At 33.0% G+C, this 21,190-nt stretch overlaps 1 protein-coding gene across 6 annotated transcripts in view; it reads left to right on the forward strand.

Moving 5' to 3' along the window:
* Positions 1-21,190, forward strand: part of LOC123670958 (LIM domain-binding protein 2) — a 71,666-nt gene that overhangs the window by 29,678 nt on the left and 20,798 nt on the right. The gene's annotated exons all lie outside the window — the stretch shown is intronic.

The raw sequence follows: 21,190 nt of genomic DNA on the forward strand, positions 1-21,190 counted from the left end.
TGAATCTTGAAATTCCAACCTCATTCAAGTATGCTGTCACTATTCGGGCCTGCATTGTCATGCATAAAAATTCCCTGTTCTCCAAGAAATGGTTATCAGGTACAATATGGTACATAAGAATTTCCTCTATGTATTTCTTTACTGGTGCTAAAGATTCATTTATCAAAAAAAAAAAACTCTGTACGGGCCCCTAAAGATATACCTCCCCAGACCATTACAGATTCTCCACCGAATGGAACCCGCTCCTCTATACAGGCATTGATGTATCTTTCTCCTGGACGTCTATAAAAGCTATTATGTTTAATGAACGTCATTTGATAATTTGGTTTTGAAAAATCTGTCAAATAATCTATATCTGGCACTCCCTCATCACCTGTGCTCCATTTTGAACTGAAGACATTCAAATGCGTTAGAGGTCTCTAATTAATAATTATTGGTTTGTTCGAGCATCAGAATGCCCCAATTCATGGCGTCAGTCTTTCGTAATGTCCACATTCATTTTTATAGTAATTCTTATTCCGAAGTCAAAGACAATTGCATAAAATAAAAATGTTGGGAGGTCCTTTATTTCTACTTTTGTTTCGTCCTTAGGTCTCAAATCCACAGGGGGTTCCAAAATCAATGCTCATTGAAAGCATCTCGAGAGAGCAGTTCATTGATATCTGGATTCTTTCTCGAATTACAGGGTGTTTCTGAAAAAGACTGTTTCAAATATTTCACTATATCCTTCTTTCTGTTCGAGATATGCGAGAAATTCTAAAACGTATTTTTTCAGAAATTTTTGTGGTTTAGATGATACCCATAATAGATCATAGAAATCAATTTCTATATCATATTTTTAAATGAGATCGGTTTTTCGAAAAAGTCTACTGTTTCGAAGATATTGATTTGTTCGACTTTATTCTCGAAATGGGACATCTCATTTATAAATATTTTTCATTTCTTTCGAGATTTAATTCATTTTGTATCTATTGCATAATTGTAATCAAGTTATATATAGGGTGTCCCATTTAAAAAACAAAAACCCTCTTATATAACTTTAAGACCGAAATGAATTTCTATGATCTGTTATGAGTATCATATGAACCATAAACATCACTTTTCCGGAAACCCCCTGTAACTCGTGAACAAATCAAGATATCTATGATCTGCTTTCTGATAACTCATTATGTATTTCGAAAAAAGAGATCGGGGGTCCTTGAATATTTTTTCTCTGATTCTTAAGGTTCTCGAGATGCTTTCTGCGTGCATCGAATTTCGGACACCGTGTAACTAACCTTAGACTGATCGCTCATACAGGGTGTACCACCATTGTTGTATTAAGGGCTGAAATTTTCGAATTTTTTTTCGACTCAATTACTTCAGGCTCCTTGGGGGCTATATTCTCAAATTGTTCGGAAATACACGGGGTGTACCAAAAAAGTGTAAATACCAAACAGTTATCTTTCCTTATGGAATACCCTGTTTTATTGCATTTTCAGATTGTATAGAATAAATGAACCCAAGTTTGTCGAAGTTTAATATGCTTAAGAGGCAACACTATCACGAAAAAAATACAAATCACCGATTTTTATGGTGTTTTCATATGATTTCTTCGAACAATAACCTACATTGTAGTATTTCAATATTTTTAATTTGCGAACGAAAAAAAATAAGGATTTTGGTACTTTCTCGTTTTTCGCAAAATAATTGATGATTTGGTATTCCAACTAAGCACTGATGTATTTTGAAAATATTCGTAAAAAACTCCTACAAAAATTCATTACAAAAAAAGGTTTTAATTTTGTGAAAATTTTCAAAAGGACTAATAAAGCACTTCCTTTGATGAAAGTTGAAACTATTGTAATATTCCTAACTTCTACTGATTGTTCAATTGTTCTCACAACACTACACATTATTTTTGTCCCTCCACCTCTGGGAAAATATTGACAACTTGAAGGATTTTCGGATAGCGAAATATCCTTAAAGATTTTTTGTCTAAGTCTTAGGCCCAGTTTCACCAAATGCTTTAATCTTGACTTGGCTCTTAAGTGAGGCCTTAGATCACGATTAATGTAATGTAGCGTTTCACCACACTCCAAAGCGCCATTTAATCGACCAATCGCGATTTAGCACTAATCGGCCATTTTTGGAGGATTATAACCTTTCAAGTTGAGATTAATAATTATTTATCAGTATGGAACTCTTGTCTATGTAATTATTTTTCCGGAAATTTCTAATTTTTGGGTCAATTTTATCAAAATATGACTATATGTATAGGCTCAATATTTCCCATTTAAAATGTTTGATGGAAATATTATTTAAGAAGCAGTTAAACTTGTTAATAAAAATAAATAAGTTAATAAAATTACTTATATAGTTTTTTTCCAGAATGTGTGGTTTTGTGAAATGGGATAATTTCTTTTTAACTTCTGCAAGTTTCCGACATTTCGAAGCACATCAATTTTGCGGCAAAAATTAACTTTGTTTTTTGTTTACAAGATGACAAATGATTTGAAATGTTATGAGTTATGAATGAATGACACCTGACACCTAGCGCCAATGGTGGTCATCACTGCTTATACGATACAGAACACTATATAACTTTTTGTTCACAACGTTGCCAAATGGTTTGACTATTTAATCGCGATTTGGTTAATCGCGATCATCTTCGGACGGGTTGATACATGGTGAAACAGAAAACACTGTTAAGCCTGCTTTAGTAACAAGCTGAGTTTAATCAATCTGGGATCAAGTGCTGTTTGGTGAAACTGGGCCTTATAGTTTTAGAGATGTTTTCAGAGAGCATCGATTTCGGGACACTCCGTACATCGTTGTCACGTTACAGGCGCAAACGAAATTATTTCTCGGGTATTTATCCAGTAAATATAATTTCGAAAAAACCGACGAACCCGGCATGACACAGATCGAGAAAGAGGACCATAATCAAACTCCCGCTTTTTCGAATAATCAGTAGTGGTCTCCATGGCAACCCGAGTTACCGCCAGGAGCGGTTTGAACCGAAATTTCCACTTCTCTCTCTCTCTATCTCCCTCTGTACCTGTGCGTTATTCAACATTTTGATGTCTGTACGCTGGAGGATAATCATTATCCAGATGGATGTGGAACGTACTCAGTCGGATGTTCCGAAGCCCATTCGATGGAGTTTGTTTTTTTTTTCCACGTTAAAGGTAGATTTTCACCACAAAGTTCTGCCTCAGTTGCATACCGGTTCGGATCTGTTTTACGATGTACAAGGAAAGTTATTGAAGTAGATTTTCATGATAAATTTCGCCTTCTTACATTTTCTGTTCTCTCAACTCGACATTATTGGCTGTAGAGTGTAAAAAGACTCACTGAGGTTAATGGATAATTATTATTTTTGGACGTTAATTATTATACACTTGGTATATTGTTACCTCAATTCTTACTGAAAGTATTACTTATTTTCTATAAGAGTTCGTCATCGTTCACTTATACCATTTCATTACATATAAAGTAATAGATCTTACACTTATTGTGTATTCTTACTGAAAGTTACCTCTTATGAGGTCAAGTCACATTTTACTACTAGTGTAACTTTCATACCGGTTCGATTTCATTTACATTGGCTGCAGATTAATAGATCTTATGCCTATGGTTTACTCTTACTGAAAGTGTCGCTGAAAGTTATGTTACTGTAATTACACTTATGAGGTCAAGTCACTTTATACTACCAGTGTAACTTTGATACCGGTTTGGTTCCATTTACATTGGCTGAAAACTAATAGATGTTTAGTTTTGTTAGTGATTAACAGAATTTTCGGTAAGAAAAAACCATAAGGGTGAGATCTATGAGTTTGCAGTTAGTGTAATTAGATTTATGAGCTCAAAGCTCATTTTACTGTCAGTGTAACTTTGATACTGGTTCAGTTTCATTTACATTAGCTATAAAGTAATAGATCTTACACTTATGGTGTATTATTACTGAAAGTTTTGTTGTTAGAGTAATTAGTCTTATGAGGTCAAGTCACATTTTACTACCAGTGTAACTTTCATACGGGTTCGGTTTCATTTACACTGGCTGATAATTAAAAGATAACTTATGGTTTACTCTTACCGAAAGTTTTGTTGGTATCATTGGGCTTATGAGTTCAAGACATATTTTACTACCAGTGTAACTTTGATACCGGTTCGGTTTCATTTACACTGGCTGAGAATTAATAGTTAACTTATGTTTTACTCTTACCCAAAGTTTTGTTGGTATCATTGGGCTTATGAGGTCAAGACATATTTTACTACCAGTGTAACTTTGATACCGGTTTGGTTTCATTTACATTGGCTGTGAATTAATAGATCTTACATTTATGGTTAATTTTTACGGAATGTTTTGTTAGTGTAATTAAATTCATGAAGTCAAGACTCATTATACTAACTTTAAAACTTCGATACCGATTCGGTATCATTTACATTGGCTGTAAATTAAGAGATGTTACACTTATAAGTTGATTCTAACTGATAACTTTGTTTTTAGAATAAAATGAATTGAGGTAAAGTCTAGCTTTGAGCTAGTCTAACTTTGATACCGGTTCGGTTTTATTTGCATTGGTTGCATATAAATAAATTTTACACCTACGATATAATATAAAAACTTGTCAGGAATGTGGACAATGCTTTATTTTTCGCACAAGTTTACTTTTGCCAACGTTTCGGAGGCGATTTCCTCCTTCTTCAGGGCTAAAAACAAAGACAAGTTTTTATATTATATTGTTTATCATGGACGAAAACCAAACTGATTTACACTTACGTTTATTCTAACTGAAAGTTGTTCATGTTCCCTAATTCGACCCTATAAGTGGAGACCAAGTGTCATTATACTGGCAGTCTGTTATACCGGTTCGGTTTAATTTACATTGGCTGTAAATCAATAGGTCTCACACCCATGGTTTATTTCTATTGAATGTTTGTTAGTTTAATTGGACTTTTTGAGATCAAGTCTCATTATACTGCCAATCTTACATTTATACCGATTTGATTTCATTAAAATGAACTCTTATTGGCTACAAATTAATAGATCTTACACTAGTCTTTCGTTCTCTACAAGTAAGGTGCAATGAGATACCGTTTACAACTATAAGTATAAGTAAATCATTATATTAAGTCTTATTCTATTTTCTGATAATCTACCTTTGATACCGGTTAGGTTCCATTTGCAAGTACGATCATTGGCCGGAAATGCATAAACATTAAAGCCATGGTTTATTCTCATTATACGTTACCTCTGTTTCAATTCGTTAGAGTTGACAAAAAAATATTATCAGCTGTTATTGAAGTTAAGTCTTGTTAGTCCTGACTTCCGCTTTATTATACATTTTTATTTCACCTTTTCTCAACATCCTGTGTAATTAGCTGCGATAGACGAATTGAAGTAATTTTTCTGACTCGTCACATCGATGTGAATCGATCCATTCACACTGGACATATTATTATCTCACTGAAGTAACATAACTCTAGTCCAAAGAATCTTTATAAGGGTCTTATCAATGTTTCGACAACAATGTTGTCACCAGAAATATAAATAACAGTAAGTTGGTAGAAATCTCTGTTAGTAACTTTTTATTTCTGAAGGTAACAACATTTAACTAATGAAGATTTTGTACTTTATAGTGTGATTACTACCAATTATAAAAGAGTAAGAAGATATAGTCCATAGAGAGGAATCCTTATAGATTACGTGATTGGGCTTCATCTCAGAGTAATAAATATTGATAGAGGAATCATATGTCATTTTCAGTAAGCAAATTTTGTCACCAACATGAACTATCAAATTTGAATTGAAGCGCGGAAATGAAAACATATCAATATATATTTCACTCAATTCGCGAGTTTCTCCATAAAGAGCGCACTTCTTATGTTCCTAAGTGAATCAACGTTTCATATTTATTCTAAATATATTGAAATAAATACCTAAATATAACAGAAATTCAGAAAACAAACTTCTAGCGCGTGAAACAACCGATGACACTAGGAGAGAAAAGTTGCCAAACCTTGGATTTCAGTCGGTAAATACAGAAAATAATAAATATTCTTCTTATTATAAATTTGACAATTAGGAAAAATATCGGATTCCAAATATTGAAATTTGCTAATTTAATCGGGAATCACTCGAATAAATATATTTCATCCAATATAATTTACATTCGTACCGATATAGTAAAATTGTGGATTTGGAAATATATCACAATCCGAGAACGTAATCTTACCATGTTGGGGACATGTAAAAATTGCGTATAATCCCTCTATGTTTTTTACTCTATGAGCGTCATTGGTTGAAATTCAAACATCTATAACCTTTTCCCCGCGGTCACGTGTCAAGAGACTCTATTTTTCTCTCTTTGATGTTGGAGTCAAGGTTCTGCACTGCATTGTAGAAAACTGAAAAAAAAATCATTTCTCGAAAACGTGAGGACATATTATCAGGAAATTGATAACATGTATTGCCAATATTATATCAGGTGTGTGAATAAGTCTTTCCCGTTTTTTTTTCAAATTTTGAGCCTTTATTGTGAAAAAATGGTTACAAATGAATTATTGAAAGTATTGGCCATCGCTAGCTACAACTTTTCCCCATCTTTCTGGCAACATACGAATCCCGTTGCGAAAAAATTCGACCGGTTTGGCCTCTATCCAGTCATCCACCCATTTTTTGGCTTCCTCGTAGGAATGGAAGTGCTGGTCAGCCAGGCCATGCGTCATCGATCTGAAGAGATGGTAATCAGACGGAGCAATGTCTGGACTATACGGCGGGTGGGGTAGGACTTCCCATTTGAGCGTTTCTAAGTATGTTTTCACCGGCTGTGCAACATGTGGGCGAGCATTGTCATGTTGCAAAATAACTTTGTCGTGCCTGTCGGAGTATTGTGGCCGTTTTTCTCGCAGTGCGCGGCTCAAACGCATCAATTGTCGTCGATAGACCTCGCCTGTGATCCTTTCATTCGGTTTCAGAAGCTCATAGTAAACCACACCTAGCTGGTCCCACCATATACAGAGCATGAGCTTGGCGCCATGAATATTTGGCTTGGCCGTCGATGATGATGCATGGCCGGGTAGTCCCCATGATTTTCTTCGCTTCGGATTATCGTAACGGATCCACTTTTCATCGCCAGTCACGATACGATGCAGAAAACCCTTTCTTTTATATCGCTGAAGCAGCTGTTCGCAAGTGAAAAAACGCCGTTCGACGTCTCTCAGCTTCAGTTCGTACGGCACCCAATTTCCTTGCTTTTGGATCATTCCCATGGCTTTCAAACGCTTGGAAATGGTTGTTCGGTCAACTCCCAATGCTTCAGCAAGTTCTTCTTGCGTTTGACACGAATCTTCATCAAGCAAAGTCGCCAATTCTTGATCTTCAAAGATTTGCGGCCGCCCGGAACGCTCCTTGTCTTCCACGTCGAAATCGCCACTTTTGAAGCGTCGAAACCATCCGCGAACACTTGAATCATCGACACAACCTTCTCCATAAGCTTCCTGAAGCAACCGATGCGCCTCGGCAGCAGATTTCTTCAAATTGAACCAATAAAGTGAAACTTCCCGCAAATGACGTCGACTCGGCTCAAATTTCGACATTTTCACGATTTCAAAAATTTATGATGCGAAAAAATTTCAACTAATGTGTTAGTGTGGAATTGTTGACAGATGAATAAGCTTTGATTATGACATATGTAACCATTGAATACTCGCACAGTATTGGTGGCGCCATCTCTTACAAAAAACGGGAAAGACTTATTCACACACCTGATACTAAAAACAATATTATTAATCACGCAAAATTATCCCTTACAGCTTCGTGGTTTTTCGAATTTTCTCTCTTATTCGGAAAAGAATCCCGCATCTGAATATTCACTCACTATAATATTGATATAAATGGTGTGAAATCGGGAGTGTTATGACTATAAATTGATATAATCCGTTTAGTCTTCCGATACTACCGGTGATAATACCCCAAGCTCGTGCATTGAATATTCAATTGATCGATTCAAGCGCGTTCGATGATCAACAATGAAAGAAATCATTACAGGTGAACGTTTTTATCGTTATCTGCACCATTCCTGGCATAATTGACTCTTTTTTTGTACAAATTGTTACCGGCAGTCTCAGCTGTTAATTTACCGGACATGAATAGGGTAACTGGAACTTCAACACAACGCTTCTCCTTCGACATTTGAATGAGCTTTGAGAACGATCGGTCAATGAATTTGGAAAAATGATGAAGACACTGATATGCACCAATTGTACTCTTGGAAACCACATGTTTACCTGTATACGGTTATTCTGCATCAATAATAATGTAATAGCTGGTACGTTTTTTTATTGATATTTTCAACTTTGTTTTTAAATGGTTTTTAGGTGAAGAATATACAGGGTGGGCCACGGTCGATGGTATCTAGATTTTTACGGAGAATGGAATGAACGATTTTATTGAAAATTTTGTTTCTTGGATAGCAACCTCTGCTCTATCGATCTAAAATATTTCCAGGTGTTGCCACTTATATTAATTCAAATGGAACACTCTATATATTATTTATTTTTTCGGTTTCACGTAGTTCTTTGATTATTTATGTATTGGCTTCCTTGTCCTTATCTTCAGCGGATCTCGAGTAATTAATTGATTTACCCCTTTTTGTTTTTTTTGTGCAAAACATATCTTCATTTAAACATTCATCACTTCGGTACTTGGAATCCTAGTAAGCTGAAATTTCGGGTATGGATTATCAATATCCAATGTATCGTTAATTATAATAAAATACGTCCCTAATCATACAGGTTTGTTTAAAATCACAGGCTTCAAGGAAACGTAGTAAAATAATGAAAATAAACTTTCCTTTCAGATTATACAATATGCTCCTATACCTAAATTGTCAGATTTCCTAATTAAAAGCAATGTTTTCATCCCAATGCCAATATTAAGTTACATTTACTTACTATTGTTTTGTCATATTGTTAATGTATACAGAGTGATTCACCGGGATGGCCTATTAGACGTTAATGGAAAATTGATCATAATTTTGAGCTGATAATTTGCATATTGGGGTTTGGGAGAATAATCTTTTCCCCTAACACATTTTCAGATCTCTACAACTTCCGGTTATACCGCAAACAGACTACTACTTCCTTATTTCAGATTTTTTAATGACAATTTCGGCAATATGCCATACCTTGTGTAAAAACTCAACGATTCATGAGTAAATGGGATTCTTATGAAAAAAATTGTGGCGGTGAGGACTCACATTCTTTTGAATTTTTCGGTAGAAAAAGTTTTTTCGAAAAAAAATCCCTTCTTTTTCGATTCTGCAAATACGTAGTATTATAAGTCTGTTTGCTGTTTGGACCAAAAATGTACAGGGTGTTCATCAGAAGTTCATGAACTTGAACAACTCAAATTCATCAAAACTCTAGATTCTCAAATTAGAACATATTTTTTCATTATTTCGGTAAATTCTACGTGTAAAAAGAGGGGGAATTACTTGAACAAGTCCTAGGTATAACTAAAATGAATTTTTCAAGAATTATCGAGGAAGAACTTGAAATGAGGATGAATTTTACTAGTTTATGAATTTCTCAACAATTCGAACGAACAATTATTTACAATTCGTGAAATGTCAAATCTAATTATCCAAACATCGAATCTCAGTTTCATTCTGTTTTCCGGAAGTCACAGGCTACTCAACACAATTAGAAATTACGGTATTTCTTCATTTAATGTTCTTCCTCGATAACTCTCAGAGTATTCATTTTAGGTTAAGGTTTAAGTAATTTCCCTTTTTTTCATACGTATAATTGACTGAAATAATAAAAAAAAATTGGTTCTAATTTGAAAATCCTGAGTTTTGATGAGTTTGAGTTGTCCAAGTTCATGATTCCCTGATAAACAACCTGTATATTTTTTGGTCCAAACCTCTAACAGTCTTATAATACTACGTATTTGCAGAATCGAAAAATTAAAGAAATTTTTTCGAAAAAAGCTTTTTCTGCCGAAATATCCAAAAAAATGTGAGTCCTCATCGCCACAATTTTTTTCATAAGAAACTCATGAACCGTTGAGTTTTTTTTTGGCCTCACTTGAGTTTAATATGTAGTTTTCCCCTGAAAGTGAACTGTCTAAATATGTAGTAGTATGCAGTAGTAATATCATCATCGACATATCCCCGTGTACATATCCTGGGGATCTCCCCCTCTACGTCGCATGGTAAATTATAAGCACATGACCAGTCGACATTATACAACCATTATAAATCATTCAGTGGAGAATTATCGATTTGTGTTGAAATTTCACCCACATACAGGAACATTCATATTCCGTATACGTTTCGTTAGTCGTCGGCCCAAAACGATGCCGGAATATCGGCTAGATTTCAATTTGATCTGCACAATAATAGGAATGCATTTATACCTGATGGCTCTAATTAGGAATATTAGATATAAATTTTTTGATCTATTTTAGAAAATATTCAAAATTCATATTGAGGAGATCCATATCAATTGGCGCCCCACGTTGGGTGCCAATTATGGATCTCCTCAAAATGAATTTGGTATATTAGGAATGAAAGCGATATTATATTTCTCTAATTCTTTGGCAAATCCGTTCATTGTACTTGTATATCTTGTAGAAGGAAATCCTGCGGGAATATCTCGGTTTCACAAAGATTTCAATATACAAATAGGAACTCTCCTGTCTTGGGTTTATCTATTTTCTATAAAATTCGTGATAAAGAGAACAGTTCTGCCCTCCAAAATTTTTCAATACTAAGTTCACTAAACGATATTTATGGAAATATTTCATTAATTCAGTGAATTAGAGAAAATGATGTATAATACTCCTACTGAAGACTTTAATATAAACCTCGTGGAAAAATATCAATGCCATCTACACTTTTTTTTTCCTGTGAAGTTATACATAAGTACACTCCAAGGCAAAAGTAGGGTCTAAGCAAAAAATGGTATATTTATGTTTTTCAATATGGAAATAGATTGTAATTTTTTACAAGCAATGTATTAGCAATACAGACTTCAGATTTTTTTGAGCCATTCTAGCTTAGTATATTCTAAAAAAAGTTGCAGAATGGGCTCCTATTCCAACACGAATGAGTGTTGGAATTACCTTCTGTTACCTTCTGCAACGAGTATTTCACGATATTTTCTCTATTTCAGTCAAGATTTGTGAAATATTGTCGAAAATCAATGAAAAATTCGGATTATACATCTTAGTGACATTAGTATTGTATCTTGGCAGTTGGTGTGTCTGCTACGAAAATTGACATATTACGGAATTCGAATTTAAATCGTACGTTTTGAATTTTAAAATAATTTATATTTCGCATTAAATTCGTGAATTATGTCGGACGAAATCGATTTAACACCAAAAGAATTGAGAATAATGTCGCAAATCATTTCACTAAATCCAAATTATATTATATTGACATTTGACGTTTATTGAATTTTGAAAGGATTGGAAGTCTGTGTAAACAACCACAAAACGAACAATATAACTGAAAACAATGCTGTTATGAGTTCATTACGATACTGAAATTAAGAAAAAAATTTATAACTTTGAATGAAAGAGTACAGTTTTCTGCTTTCAGTATGTGGTGAATAAAGGAAAACTGAATCGAATGACATACTTCCTATGGTTTTTCAGCCCTCAGGGAGGGGGGTTAATGTGATTTATATGAACTGTCATTTGATTCAGTTTTTCTCTGTTTACCACATACTAAAAGCAGAAAACGGTACTCCTTCATTTGAAAAACTTATGGATTTTTCACTAGAAAATACCCATAAAATCGCATTTACCCCCCTCCTAGAGGGCTGACAAACTATATGAATAATTTCATTTGATTCAGTTCGAATTTCAGTTTCTTTCTGCGTTTCCGGAAGTCACAGACTACTCCACACACAGTTAAAAATGGTGGCTTTTCCTCATTTGAAGTTATTCATCCATAATATGTACCCAGTTGTCATTGAGTAACTGCACAGTATTTTCTTAAGTTTATTTGTAGTTTTCGAACTAATAAACTTATTATTATTGTAACTCTTAAGTTATTTATTTTAGGTATAGGGTTTGTTTAAGTTACTCCATCTCTGTATATACGTAGAATTGATTGAAATAATAAAAATATAGGTTCTAGTTTGAAAATCTTGAGTTTTGATGAATTTGAGTTGTCCAACATGATCTTCTAATAAACACCCAGTGCATTTTTGGTCCAGACCGCAAACAGTTTTATAATACTAAAAAAACTTTCTGCCGAAATATAAAAAAAAAATGCAGAAATAAATTATATACTGGGTGTACCATTTGAAATAAGGAAGTAATAGTCTGTTTCCGGTATAACCGGAAGTTGTAAATCTGAAAATGTTTTAGAGAGAAATATCATTGACTCAAACCCCTACATGCGAATTTGATAATTTTTTGGGAATTAGAAAATATTTCTGAAAAAATAATAAAAAAGTTATAAATGAATGTTGATGAAAATATATCGACCTTATTTTGAAGTTTTACTTCATATTCGTGCTAAGAAGACTGAAAAACATAAGTGATAGAAGCAAAAATCTACATGCCAAATTTCGTGAGAAATTGCATAAATATGAATTTTAATAAAGCGCTCAAAAGCTCCTGACTTAACGTTCGTACATTCCATAAAAACAAAAAAATAGGAAAGGACTGAGCGAATCTATGCTTTTTCGAATCAGTTGAACGCTTCCGATAGAGTGGTCGGGATCATCACGAACAACCGACTAACCCGTTCCACGTTCTCTTCTGTTCTAAACTTAGAACATTGATCTATATCTATCTATATTCCAAGGTTCTCAATAACCTTGGACATACGAGGTTTTTATTTATCTGGTGTTGAACTGGTCTCCACAAATTTTTTCACCAATTAATGGGAGGAATGCTTGGTATATCATTTAAGTGACTGAAACGTGAAATATTGTAGACACTTCTTCGCGCTATAGTTGCAGAATTATAATTTTTGTGAATTTCAATTTTCTTTCGAGGCAGCTTGTATGATAAAAGTAATAAGGTTCTGACCAAAATTCATCCAAATGGAAATGGAACGATGATTATGGAAAGTCATAATCGAAATCTTTTTGTCCAACATATTAACATAGGAGAAAATCACAGATTAAATAGGTCGTGTTACTTTCCACGTGACAAGAACTAAGGTTGCCCAAACTTAAGAGCTAAGAAGTGTCGGTCGAACTCAGTATCTGAATGGATAACCGCTACCTTATACAATCCTAGCTTTCCTAATAATTTACTCCGGGATTCCAATTTTTCAGAATATATCCCGACTTCACGTCTGTGTCCCTGTCTCTCCGATTTCCCCCAAATTTCCAACCCTTCCCTCTCGCAGGGCACCAACTTACCTAACACACTTTCGGCGAATGTCCCGTATTTTAAATCGGAGTGCCGGTGCCGAGTGAGAGAGATAGATGGATGGAAAAATAGAGATGAGAGAGCGCGCGCGCGCCCGACGTCTCTCCGTTCACGTGGACGACGCGGGTGACGTTCGATTCCGTCTCTAGTTTCAGTAGACCGCCGGGAAACTCTCGCCGTGGCGCGACGCCTGCTGCCCTCACGTTGGACGGAACGCGCCCAACCATGTGCCGGTCTCTTCGTAATGATTGATGCCCCATTTGTCACTTGGCGGGTAATGATAAGTCGCCAACCACGGTGCATTTTTCGGTTTATCAATTCGCGATAACCTTAGGAGGCTTCGGGATAGAGAGAGAGAGAGAGCATTTATGAGTTTCGGTTTCGTATTGTGGTTTTCGCTTGTTGTTTGCGATTTGAAAAAGTTTTTTTGGGTAATTTTTTATGGTTAATGGAATTTTCGCAGTTTCGGGTAGTGTAGTTTGTAATTTGCGATGAAGGATTTTTAAGCTTTGATGGATTTTTCGAAGTTCACGTTTTGATCAATTGAAAACCTTAAAGAGCAGTTTGGGAATAAAAGGAATTCAGACATCACCTCGTTTCGATTTGTTATTTCCTATGAAAAGTATCTTTGAAGAAGTTCTTATTTATGGAAATCCACAGTTTAAGTTTTGAATAGAGTATAATCTCAAAGATATAAGGAGGAAATCTTTATTATCAAATTTTTGAAAATATTTTTTCGATTCGATCTCCGAAATTTAGGGAATTTGAATGAAGAGCACCTTATGGTTTTTGATCAATTTCAATAACCTTAGAAGGATTATGATTACCAGAGTGTCTAGAATTTATTAGTTTCGGTTTTGTTTTGGTTTTTTTTATTTGCGATTAAAAGTATTTTTGATAAATTTTCAATGTTCCATCGAATATTCGAAGTTTCAGTTTTGACTGATGTAGTATATTTTTACAATGAAAATTTTTGAATCTTTTATGGATTTTGCAATTTTTAGTTTTCGATCAATCAAAAATCTTGAAGATCAATTTTAGAATGAAAGGAATTCTGATTATTTAACAATATTCTTATTTGAATTGAGATATCTCACCTTGTTTCGATTTGTTATTCCCCATAAAAAGTATCTTTGGGAAAGTTCTAATTTATGGATTTTTCACAGTTCAAGTTTCGAATAGAGCGGAATCTGAAAGACTGCTATTCTTCATTTCAATATTTTCTAAATTATTGTTTCGATTGGATCTTGAAGCTTCCGTTTTGTTCCGATTTGCAATTCGAATAAAAAAAACACCTTACGTTTTTTGATCACTATCGATAACATTAGGATGATGATTCGCATAGAGTTAAGATTTTATGAGTTTTGGTTTCGTATGGTGTAGTCTCGTTTTAGTTCTGAGTTAGCGATAAAAAAGTATTTTTAGTGAATTTTTAATTCTTAATGGAATTTTCACAGTTCAAGTTTCGGGTAGTGCAGTTTGTAATTTACGATGAGAAATTCTTAATCTTTGATGGATTTTTCAAAGTTTATGTTTCGATTAACTGGAAATCTTTATTATCAATTTGAGAAAAACCTAAATTGCGATATTTTTATAATAATCTACTAATTCGAATTAAGATATGTAACCTTAGTTTGATTTGTTATTTCCGATAAAAGTATTTTGGAAAAGTTCTAATTTATGGATTTTTCACAGTTAATGTTTCCAATAGAGCGGAATCTGAAAGGCTGCAGATCTTCCTTTCAATATTTTTGTAAATATTTTGTTTCGATTTCCTTTTTTTGAATAAAAAGCACATTACGTTTTTTGAGCACTTCCGATAACATTAGGATAGAGAGTTTAGAATTTATGATTTTCGGTTTCGTATGATGTAGTCTCGTTTTAGTTTTAAGTTTGCGATAAGATATTTTTGGTAAATTTTTAATGCTTAATGGAATTGCTATTTCTCATAAAAAGTATCTTCTGTAAAAGTACTAATTTATGGATTTTCCATATTTTATGTTTCGAATAGAGCGGATTCTGAAAGACTCGATCAGGAAATCTTCATTTCAATACTTTCTAAAACATTTTTTCCATGTAATTTTTACAGTTTCAATTTCGGGTAGTGTATGTATTAGGGTATTCACAAAGATAAGTTGTTGATCTTTTATGGGTTTTTCAATGTTTATGTTACGATTAATGAAAAATCTTGAAGATCAATTTGAGAATAAGAGGAATTTCGATTATTCAACAATATTCTTATTTGAATTAACCTTGTTTCGAATTGTTTTTCCAGATAAAAAGTATCTTTGGAGAAGTTCTAATTTATGGATTTTCACAGTTTATGTTTCGAATAATTCGGAATCTATAAGATTCAATCAGTTAATATTCATTTCAATTTTTTCGAAAATATTTTTCTGTTATTCGATTTGCAAACTTTATTAGTCTTGTTTTGATTTGCTATTTCGATTAAAAGAACACTTTACAGTTTTTTGATCGATTCCGATAACATTAGGATGATGATTTGAATAGAGTATAGAATTTACGATGTTCGGTTTCTTATTGTGTAACCTTGTTTTGATTTGTTGTTCCCGATAAAAAGTACTTTTGGTTAATTTTTGATTTTCCGTGGAATTTTTGCAGCTTCTGTTTCGGGTTTCGGGGTAATATATAATTTAGGATGAACATTTCTCAATCTTCTATGTATATTCCAAAGTTTGTGTATCAATCAATTGAAAATCTTAAATATCCATTTGGGAAAACCTGAATCTAATTGGTTGTCTTTCGACATATTCCTGAGGTAAATCTCGATATTCCTTCATTTTCTATACAATAATTGGATAAATGATAACCTTGCAGTTTATGTTTTGATCCATGTCAAATTTAGAATCGAATTGGAATCAGCTCTCTGAAAGTCAAATGATAGAAATTTGGTATGCCAATCGTTTGGATATGTATAGTTGTTTCAATGTTTATGAAATCGTTCATTCGATTCAATTCAGGGGTTCTAGATCCGTGGGAAACAATTAATGTTATTTCCAACAAAAATGTAGATACCTTCTGAAAAATTATGAAGAATGTGAGGCAAATTGATTGATTCAAATTTCGAACTTTTCGCAATAGAAATTTCAAATATTTCAATTTGATATTAAATTGTTAATTCTTTTTTAATTTACTACCTTTGGAGTCGTTACGAAAAAAAATCTAAACCAGTTCCAGCTGAGTTTTGAAAGTGTGAATATTTCAACTGTTGATTTTTTTATCAGGAAATTTAAGGAACATTCATATGAAATTTATTTATGCAATCATTTTTTTTAATGCTCTCTAGGTTTATTACAGAAAAAATTGTTATTATAAATCAAAGTGATTATAGAATTTTTTATACATATTATGAATAATTATAATTATACAAAAAAAGCCAAATTTTGTAAAATAAATTTAAATAGAAATAAAAATATTAAAAATACATGTTGGTCGCTTGACCGGAACCACAGTAATTTCTAGGTGAATATCGAAAAAATTCTCAAAATTTCCGTAACCACAAAATCAATGAAGTTGAGATTTTGAACTTCATGTTTCGTTCAGAATTTCAAGATGATATCACATCAGAACCATAGAAAATTCAAGAAGACTATTTGAAAATAAATAAACCTTATTTTCGTGACAAAAAAGAGATTTTGAATGCACATGTAGAATGAAAATTTCAAGATTAATACAAATTTCATCAAAACCATAGAAAATTCAAGCACAATGTCACTTCAAACCGGGTTTTCTCAGCGAAACGAACGCCGAACAGTAATTAGCATATTCATCAATAGAATTTCATAACCTTGTCACTGTGTGACCTTGCCTCCCTCAACTCCGATTGCTATTTAATAATCTTGAGGGGGTTGACAGTGTGTATTATTTTTTGACAATTCTTATGTCATTTGTGTGTTGTAGGTTATGCCACTTCGTGTAAAGATATACGTTTCAACAACGTTTTTTTAAAATTGTTTCATCAAAATTCGTGCTCATTTATGAATACTTTGCGTAATGCTGATCAATTATCTTCATTCCATCACCGCTCTAAATTCAAAAGTTCAGATTATATATTATTTTTTCTAAAATTTGAAATCGCCATTGTGAGGAATAATTTTTGAATAGTTGAACCAATTCGGGTACTATAGAGAAAAATTATTCCTGCACGCACAGAAGATATACAGGGTGAGCCCAAACATCTTCAGTTATTCAGTGATTTCCAAAACATTGAGTGGTGGAATTTCATCCATTTTCAGATATTTTGTGGGGTATCAATTTCGATGATGATAACATCTCCTGAATTAAACTGGCATGTCTATTATGTATGTATTTCTTATATAGCTTTATATATTGTAGATGAATGAAATTCTACCGCTCAATTTTTTTTTATATCACCGAAGAACTTGATTTCTTTGGACTCACTTAGCATATCTATTTTGTGCATGCAGGAATCATTTTCTCTATAGTAGACTGACCTGTATAAACAATCGATGCATACCTGATTTGATGTATATATTCGAAAATTTTCCTCACAATGGCCATTCGAAATTTTAGAAAAGTTATTTTCAGTTATTTTCTCTCGGTATTGACAAATGAGCACTGAATTAGATGAAACAACTCAAAAATTTCTAAATTTTGTTGAACTGTAAATGTTTCCATGATTGAATAACATAACCTAGTGAACACAAATGATATAATAAATGTCAAAAAGAAATACAGTTGTCATTATAACCATTTAAAATGTATCGTGCCTTTCAGATACCTTGTATCCCTCGTTTAATTTTTTTCTGTAGAATGAATTCACAGTTCATTTGGCTTGAAATCTCAGCATTTTCACTAAATGAAATGAAATAATTTCCCTTTTTTATCAACGAAGACAAGACTAATTTGATAGCTCGCCATTTCGGTTGCCATACAACACATAAACACGTCAAGTATGTCATGACAAATCGATAGTTGACATTTGATATTAGTTAATAATGGTGTTACACTATAAAACAACACGAAGCGCGTGCTGAACTTGGGTATAACATATTTTCAGCATTTCACATCTCGATGGCTTTATTAACAATCGAAATCATTGGAGGCTCAAAAAATTCGTTAATGGATGAAGCATAACATCTATATAATGATCCTTTTTGGTATGTATTGACGATCTTAATCGAATTATGTTCTGTTCGTGTATCACCATTCGGTTTGGTGGTAAGAGTTGACCCTCAAGCACTTACGATTTGATATCCTTGGACTTTTGTCTGTTGGGTTATTTGAAGACATATATTTTTACCAACAATCCTGCGATGAAAAACTATTATTGAAAATTTCACTAAAAGAGTACGCTTTATAACCTAATAAATATTAAAAGGTTCAGCTATAGAGGGTGTTCTACAAGCTTTAAGACTAACTGTGACAGATGATAGTTGTGTTCATTCTGACCTTTTTTTCTTTTGAGTATAGGTATTGATATGGATCTTCTCAATATGAATTTTGAATATTTTCTAAAATAGATCCGAAAATTTATATCTTTAGTTGAAAATAATTCCCTCTCACAGGTGGGTTCAGAGCAAAATATATAAGATTAATTTTTTTTAATCAAACAAAAAATAAATGAATTTTATATATTTTTCTCTGAACCCACCTGAGAGAGGAAATTATTTTCAAGTAGATATAAATTTTTGAAAATATTCAAAATTCATATTGAGGAGATCCATATCAATTGGCGCCCCACGTTGGGTGCCAATTATGGATCTCCTCGAAATGAATTTGGTATATTTTCTATAATAGATCCAAAAATTTATATCTTTACTTGAAAGTAATTCCCTCTCTCAAGTGGGGTAGTTGTTTGATTAAAAAAAAATATATTTTTTTTTTCTCTGAACCCACCTGAAAGGGGGAATTTTTTTCAAGTAAAGATATAAATTTTTGGATCTATTTTAGAAAATATGCCAAATTCATATTGAGGAGATCCATAACAGTACTTTTCGTTAGAAGAATTTGAAATAATTTCTTTTTATGTTTGCATTGAAAGTAGTCCGACTAGCGACTACCAGTTGATAAGACAACTAGAATTTTGTCTATGGTTACTTCAATAAGATGCACAAAATAATAGATTTATATTGTTTGTCATCTGATCTGACGAGGCTTGTTTCATTTAGGATGGTATTGACAATAATTATCACGAACATCTATGGGCACAGTAACTTTCATAAGCTATTAGATCAAGACGAATTCAGCAACCATGTTTTATTGAACTGTTGAAACTTTCACTTTTTGATACACCATACACCCTCTATTTTTCTCAAATAATTCAGGCATCACTACGATCTCAGAAGGAACAACATCTAAGAAAGCTCGTTTTTATGGTATTTTATTCACTTGATTGCATTTTACTTATTTCATTTTCTGAATTTTAACGATACAAAATGGCGAATGCGTTGAAGAAATAGGTACATATCTCGAAAATGGTGAGTGAACACCGCCACGTGACTTTCTCATAATCTGTGAATATTTGCCCAGAGGAGGGACCAAATTGATATGCGATATTGCCAGAACGATCGAATAATCAGTAGAATTCAGGAATGTTACAATAGTTCCAATTTGCGTCGAATGGATTATGTACTTTATCGAGCTTTTTTGAAAATTTTCACAAAATTAGAGTTTTGTCTCTTTTGTAAAGATTTTTTTGTAGATTTCTTTTTACGAATATTTTCAAATATCAGTTCTTTGTAAGGTGCATATCGTCAATTCTTTCGCGAAAAACGAAAAGTTACCAAATTATTTTTTTTATTTGCAAATCAAAAATATTGAAATACTACAATGATAGATTACTGTTTAGAAATTATGTGAAAACACCATAAAAATTGTCTGCATGCCGTGATATTATTTTCCTTATAGTATGAAATATCTCAGTGGCGTACTATTTATTTCGTTCAAAAAATTGGGTTCAGTAAATGAAGCTTTCACACCTCGTATCTCGGAATTTACAAACTAATTATTCTGAATTCCATTCAGAATCGCCCCCTGAAGTTTGTCGAACTTATTCACTAACAATCTTTATAAAAATTTTCGATACAGGGTGTCCGGGAAAGTTTGGGAAATCTCTCGGATTCTGATAGAACATAAAAAAATAAGATGACAAGTTCCCATCATTTTTTTTTTCCTAGCGACCTCCCCTACGGAGATACGACCTCCTAAATGACGTCACTGGAAATCTATTTTACTGGAATAAATTTCAAACTTGTACTTAATATAATTTAAAGAATATTTGATATGATGAACAGTAGTTAGGAAAACTTGAAATACTGCCCTTGAATTTGAATAAGCTCTTTTAGTTTACTAGGGGCGAGCTAGGTTGTACATTTTAATGTTTACATTTTCAACACCCTGTATGATAAGGCGTAGAAAAAAAACCAAATTTGGATAGCTCGAACATTAAGCTAAAAAAAATGGTACTCTTGTTTATTGTCGATAAAATGAACCGTTTTCGAAAAACAAAATAACAAAGAATTAATTTTTTTATTTCTATTGAAAAGAACCATGAATTCTATTTTTTTTGTCGTCAACAAAGTGTGATACGAAAGTTATTCAAGAAACAAAAAAGTACTAGTTTATGTTATTGAATCCGAAAAAACTACAAAGATTCTTAACTATGCACTTTTGGCACAGAAAGGCACGTTAACAACCTAGTACGCCCCTGGTTAATTAAAAGATCTTATTTAAATTTAAGGGCAGTATTTTAAGAGGTCCTTACTACTGTTCATCATATCAAATACTCTTCAAATAATATTGAGTAGTTTAGAATTT

This window comes from Harmonia axyridis, chromosome 1, assembly GCF_914767665.1.
Source record: "Harmonia axyridis chromosome 1, icHarAxyr1.1, whole genome shotgun sequence".
NCBI classification, from domain to species: domain Eukaryota; kingdom Metazoa; phylum Arthropoda; class Insecta; order Coleoptera; family Coccinellidae; genus Harmonia; species Harmonia axyridis.